Source organism: Rosa rugosa, chromosome 6 (assembly GCF_958449725.1).
Source record: "Rosa rugosa chromosome 6, drRosRugo1.1, whole genome shotgun sequence".
Classification (NCBI taxonomy): domain Eukaryota; kingdom Viridiplantae; phylum Streptophyta; class Magnoliopsida; order Rosales; family Rosaceae; genus Rosa; species Rosa rugosa.
In genome coordinates, this window is record NC_084825.1 from 15,123,917 (window position 1) to 15,131,066 (window position 7,150).

Here is a 7,150-nt window from a genome sequence, read left to right on the forward strand (position 1 = left end):
GTGCCTTACCTACTTAACTGCATGTATACTCTGTATAGATAGTGGCACACGCATCCTACAAATTTCACACACAAGACTATGAACTACGTACACTGGAAATAGATATCACTGGTCCTCTTAGACTTAAAACCGTGGAACTCAAATCCAGTTACAGCTTCAACTCTTGAACCCTATCAATACCCATCGTAACTTATAACAGAAAATCAGGTAAAACAGAACTCAACTAGCACAAGACTCCAAACATTAATGCAAATATAATTTTCTTCTGAGTGTGTGCCACTTAATTACGACTTGAGAGCCCTGCTGTCCTCCCTGTGGTGGTGGCTCGCTCTGACTCTCACCAACGGCTGCACATCGAGGCTGTGAAGGTAGAGGCAGTCTGACCTGACAAGAATTTCCTGCTCCGGCAACGGCAGCGTCTAAAACTGGTATTGTTAGGATCATGGGAGCTTCCTCTTTCAATCTATGGTAATGGTTTTGGAAGATTCACACCGAATCATAGTCAACTTGAGGTGAACAGTTGATTCTGACCGATGTAGGCCGAGTTGGTTCCAACTCCAGGTATTAAAGTTGTTCCACTTGGTATTATCTCCATTTTCGACAGTTGGATTGTTGTGGTTTTGAGTTTAGCCAGCCGCGGTGTGCCACTGCCTGTGGAGGCGCTTGGCAACGTTTTCGGCCATGTTAGGGGCAATTTCTGGTTATATATATCTTCTACTCATCGATACGAGCATTTGATATATAATACATAATTTTTGGAGATTAAATGAATTTGTTAGGGTCTTTATAGTTTTCAATTGTCTTGGTTATCGATCCGTGAGGATCCGGCCTTTCGATCGGCTTGTAGTTTGGTTATATCGAACATAGAAGTATTCTGGAGACTTTAGGTGATCTCGAATGAGGTTTTGCCTCGATTGACATTACTTGATGGGTTTTAGTTCAAACGAGGGTTCGAACTTTAATCGTTTTGTGCTTCGTGTACTAAGATAAGACCGTATGTGAATAGGTACTTGACGAAATTGTCTTGGACGGATATTTTAGTGATTGTGTTACTCTTTTCTGTATAGAAGACGCAGCGGGATTCAGAGGCGAGTAATCTCACAATGTTCATTTACGAACAGATTACCTTATCATTTTAGGAGTTATTTATTTAAGGATTAAATACTTGTTACTCCCTGTACTTTGCTCCAGAAAACAGTTCAGTCCCTCACCTTTTAAATTAAACAATTTAGTCCTTATTCTCTCTAATTCTCACACAAAAGGTCCAAAATGATCCAAAGTGACTATTATACCCCTCACTTCGTCTTTTTATTTTTATTTTTATTTTTTCTCTATTTTTTTTTCTCCCCTTTTTTATATTCTCTCTCTCTCTCTTCTATCTTTCTCTCTCCCTCCCCCTTCCTGAAAACAAAATTCCTCTTCCTCTCTTTTCTTTCTTCTTCTTTGCATCTTCTTCCTCCTGAAAACAAAATTCCCCTTCACAGGCCGCAGATCCCGCGCACCTAGCCCATCTCGATCCGGCAGCAGCCTGCCCACCCGCGCTGCCCACAGCCGGCCAGCCTCATCCCCGCGCCCTCCAGCAGACCTGAACGCATCTCCACCCAGCGTTCACCGCCTGCATCACAGACCGCAGCCCCAGTTCCCGGCGTCGCAGCCCAGATTCCGGCGTCGCTCCACCTCCTGCGCGTTGCTCCCAGCCCACTGTCGCATCTAAGCCCCGTCGCTCAAGCACCCAATCCAGTCTCCGCCGTTGACTTGAATCGCGTCCCCTACGGCAACGCCAAGCTCGGAACCAACGAGCTAGTTCTAAATTGTACTTGGTTTCTGGTTTTCATTGTTGTTGCTGGGTCGAGTGATGGTGGACTGAGTCGTCGTCGTCGGAGGAGGAAGGGTTCCGGCACCGGCAGAGGGATGAATCGGAAAATCTAGAGGAAGAGGAAGGGTACAATGGGGTTTTCGAAGCGGAGGAGGGGTAGGATTTGGGGTTGGGAAAGGTAAGGTTGGGAGGAGCTGGGGTTGGAGCAGAGATGGAAGCCATTGAAGAAAAAGAGGGAGAGAGAGAAGTGTGGGTGGTTGGAAAGTTTGGATGAGAGTGAAAACCAAGAGAGAGAAGATCGATCTGTGGAGAGGGAGAGAGAGAAAAGCAGAAAAAATAAATAAAAAAAGAGAGAGAAATTGAAAAAAGAGAGAAAAAATAAAAAAAGGATCTTGGGGGTAGAATAGTCATTTTAGATCTGTTTTGGACTTGTTGTGTGAGAATTAGAAAGAATAAGGACTATCCAGTTTAATTTGAAAGGCGAGGGACTAAACTGTTTTTCAGGCAAAAGTTTGAGGAGTAACAAGTATTTAATCCTTTATTTAACTACAAACTATAGTTGGTATTAATGGCATCCTGAGTGAATGACTATGTGTGTGTCTATATATATATATATATACATATTTAACGTAAATATATATATATATATATATATATATATATATATATATATTTACGCTAAATATGTATATCCTTATGGGTTGGTGGGTGATTTAAACAGTATGTATGATGGGTTTCATTCTATTGTTTTGAGGCTTGACTTTTCGAGAGACAAAGTGTTAGGAATTAGGAATTTCTATTGTTTGAAAAGTATCAAGATTTTGTGTGAGTTGCTTTAATGAGATTTGAAATATTTTGATATGACGACCGGGGGTCTGAAGATCTGAGGGTCACAGGTTGTGATTTCTCCTTTTGTTTTGATTTAACATTTTGAGTCTACAGCGACTTGCTTAATATTTTGAATCTGACGATCGGGGGTCTGAGGATTTGGAGGTCACGGGGTGACATCTCCTTTTGATTTGGTTTAACATTTTGGGTCCAGAGCAACTTGCTTAAGGCCTTGATCCGATGACCGGGGAGGTCTGAGGATTGAGAGTCACAGGTTGTGACGTCTCCTTTCAGAGTTTAGTAATATTTTGGTCCTGAGTGACCGCTTTTCAATTAATGTTTTAATCTGAAGGTCGGGGACATGAAGATTCGGGGTCACTGGAAGTGACCTCAGGCATATATATCGGGACTTCACGTCTTTGGCCAGGTGAGTGGATACAATTAGTTAGAGCTCTAGTTTGTTGCCATTGTACTCATGGGGAGTAGCTGGGAGTTATTTAATGCTCATGAGTACGTGTTTTAAAAGGGAGTTTCAGTGATTCTTTCTTTTAATGTCCAGGGTGGACTTGTTTCCATATTTATTTGTTGGGGCAACAATTTGTATGATTTGGTCACTGAGTTGACTTTTATTGTCCAAGTTGGATCGAAGTATCATATTCGATTTGTTAGGTTAACAATCGATATGATTTTATGTGTGTTGACTTTTATTATCCAGATTGGATTGATTTATTATATTTAATTGTCGGAGTTTCGATTTATATGATTTTGTAAAGGGGTGACTTGTGTTGTGTCTTTTGGGAAAAAAATATTATTTTTGGGAAGTATGGTATTGTATTTCCTTTTCTCGAGTTGAAAGGTTTTCCTCGTTTTGGGGTGAGTTGTGTGGTTTTCTGTTTTGAGTTACTCATATAAGCTTTCATAAGCTTACCGAGTTTGTTGTGTGGCAACCCGGTGCACTATGCAATGGTGTAGGAGTTAATCCTGCAGGTCAGGGTAATCGTGGCTGAAGTTGAGACCTGATAGTTGTAGCTTTACGGTAGGAAGCCAATTTTGTGACTTTACCATTGTTAAGACTTCCGCTTTGTAGTAAGCTCCGAAGAGCATTTACTTATTACTTTGTTGTGGCAATTTAATTGATACACTTGTGTAATATATGACTCTGCAGAGCGAGTATATATTGACATTGTGGGTTCAGGGCATCAGTATGTACTTGGTTTAAAAGAAAAAAGTTTTCCAGGTATTTTGTATTGATGGTTGTACATACATAACACTTGCCGGCCATAATCAGCACTCATACTTAACCATGTCACCTTGTCGGAATGACTTCAATGGTGTTACCCCTGGAAACACAGCAAGACAACCTCCACCGGCAAACCAACTCCAGGCCGAAATATACCTTGACGCGCCGACACGCGCCACCCAAAGTTGTCTCTGCAGAAAGGACCAAAACTCAGCAAACTGAAGTGTATCAGTCCCACATCGAAAACAAGACTGAGGCAACTCACTATGTCACCTATAAAAGGTCAACTTCTCTCTCTTCATTCATTACGCATTCAATAGCTATTTACCGCTACATTTGTCAATACAAGTACATCGTTTAACTTTAGCATCGGAGGAGCGAAGACCGCCAACCGCAGTCTCCCCTCTTGACGCCGTTGTGTTTCTCTTGACAGATTAGCGGGATTTCGTGAACTAAATACATATCAGAATATTGGACCATTGTCCACGTTATCGGAAGCCGACATCATATGGAGGTATTCTGAGCATTAACATTGGCGCGCCGTCTGTGTGAACCTCTGAACTAAGAGTCATCCCATTAACCTACCATGGCTAGCAGAAGCGGCGAGGGCATTGGAGACCAAGCAGATCAAACTGCCAACCCTCAGCCCAACCCTACCAATATATCCATCAACCGTCAATTATTTACCACACCAATTAACGTGGACGGTCAAAATCTCAACACCCCCGAGGTGCTCCCAACGCAATCTGTCGTGGAAAATTAGACCGGCACAAGCCGTCAAGCGCAAGGCCGGGATCTTGCGGCTATGTTAGAGATAGTCTTGGCAGACTTGCACAATGCAAACAGAGAGCGAGAAAAGGAACGAAAGGAGAAGGCCGAAGCTCAAAATCAAGTGGCGACGCTATTATCAAAATTTGACGAGCTGAAGAAAGCGCTAGGAACAAATGCACGACCAACCCAAAGTGAACACTCCCAAAGCGCAAGGCTTAGTCCAAGCACATGGACAAGAGCGGCACCGATACCGGTAATCCCAATGGGTGTCGCCCTAAACCCAGCTGAACTAGCGGGATTAGGACTGACACCACCGCTACAGTTAGCACAAGAGCAGGTGGCGGACTCACAGCCGCAATATGATAATTCATTCAGCGTCGGTCAACAGAGGGGAACCAGGAACATGCTGGCACCCCGACAACAGATGGTGGCGCCAACCCAACACATGCCTAGACTGACTGTTGACGCTACCACCTTGATATTGGAAAAGATGTGGGAACTAGAGGAAAGATTGCTGAGAGCTGAGGCTGGCACTCTACCGCCAGCACATAATCCACTCTTTGCGGCACGATCAGGTCCATTTACGACCAGAATTTTGCAAACCGTCAGACCCACATATGCCAAGACGCCCAAGATAGCCCAATTTGGCGGCTCAACAGATCCATTCGTGCACATGGACACTTTCAAGAAAGTAACCAATAACAAGGGATTTGATGACGCAACGCTTTGTCACCTATTCAGCGAAATGTTGGACGGCGAGGCAATGAGTTGATTTTTCGAATGCCCACCAGGTTCCATGGACTCATTCTTAGCTCTTTCAAATGCATTTCTGTCAAGGTTCATCCTCATGACGGACGGTTACCACAACTCCAGCCAACTATTCAGCATCAACCAAGGTATTGATGAGTCATTAAAATCATTTTTCACAAGATGGAGGACCGCCACATCGAGATGTCGGGATCTTAACAAAACAATAGCGCTGGAGGCCTTCAAGCACGGACTTCACAAGGCAAGTTTTCTATACCACCTCAACTGTAATTGTCCAAACGCCACATATGACTACGTCATGAATGAGGCAGTCCTACATGCCCAAGCTGAATACAACACTTATGGCGCCACACCACCACCACCACCACCACAAACTCCACTTAAAACCCCCCAACGTGCCACGTTCCAACAAGGAAACACCACCACCACTCCAAACATAACCACACCGCCCAATGACAAAAAAAGGGAATGGCAGCAGAGTAATTACCAAGACAAACGACAAAATGATCAACAGTATCATAACAAGGGCAACATATCTTTTCACAATGATCGCCTTCACAATTGTGACAACCGCCACAATAAGCCCACCACAAATGCTCAAAAGTTTGAGGTCTTTACAGTCTTGACGGCGTCGTATGAAGAAATATATGATCAGTACAAGGATCAAATACCACCACCACCCCCAAGAAAATACCCCAGAGTAGGAAAACCTAGAAACACCAGCAAATGGTGCAAACACCATGAAGATAGCAGTCACAACACCAACGACTGCAATGCCCTCAAGACTGCAATTGAGTCATTATACCGCGACGGAAAGCTTGAGCAGTACAAGGTTCGACAACCGCCTCCGGTTGTTGCCAACATCGAACCAATGTGGCGGATTAACACCATTGATGGCGGTGCTTTCATAGGCAGCTTATCACACAGAGCAAGAAAGCGTTATGAGCGCGCTAACCACCCAAAAGAGGTATTCAATATCTGCTATGACCGGTCAGCCAAAATGGCCAAAACTGGTTGGGAACCAATCAACTTCTCCGAGGAGGAGGAGCGGGGTATTCACTCACCTCATGACGACCCATTTCTGATAGATGCTGTCCTCGACAAACGGTCCGTAGGAAGGGTATTGGTAGATAGCGGGTCCGCTGTCAACGTCATATTCAACGGCTGCTACAAACAACTGCAGCGCAACAACAAACTTCTGCAAGACCACGAGCCGCTACTCAGTTTCTCTGGTGACGTGACCCAACCTTTGGGGTCAGATTATATGCACTTGTCTGTCAGGACAGTCCCTTGTACGGCGGAAATACATACTGAATTCATTGTGGTAGACTGCTTCAGCTTATACAACACCATTATCGGTCGCCCAGCTCTCAACAAACTCAAATGCATTATAGCCGGATACATGCTACTCATGAAGTTCCCAACACCCAACGGCACTGGGTCTGTCAGGGGAAGCTATTCAATTGCACAAGAGTGTTACTCAACAATGGTGTCGAGGTCAAGAGGCCGCCATGAAATTTTAACGGTAGCTAACACACCACAGTTGACAGACAAAATTGATGACCCCAGAGATGACGAGGAAAAATACTACAAAAAAGAGCCCGTTAACCCAGAGACGTCGCTCCGCATCGTAAGCATCTTCGACGAGCACCTAGAGAGAACTGTTCGTATCGGAGCCCAACTCTCCCCCGAGATAGCGGTTGAACTCACCCAGTTTCTCAAGGAGA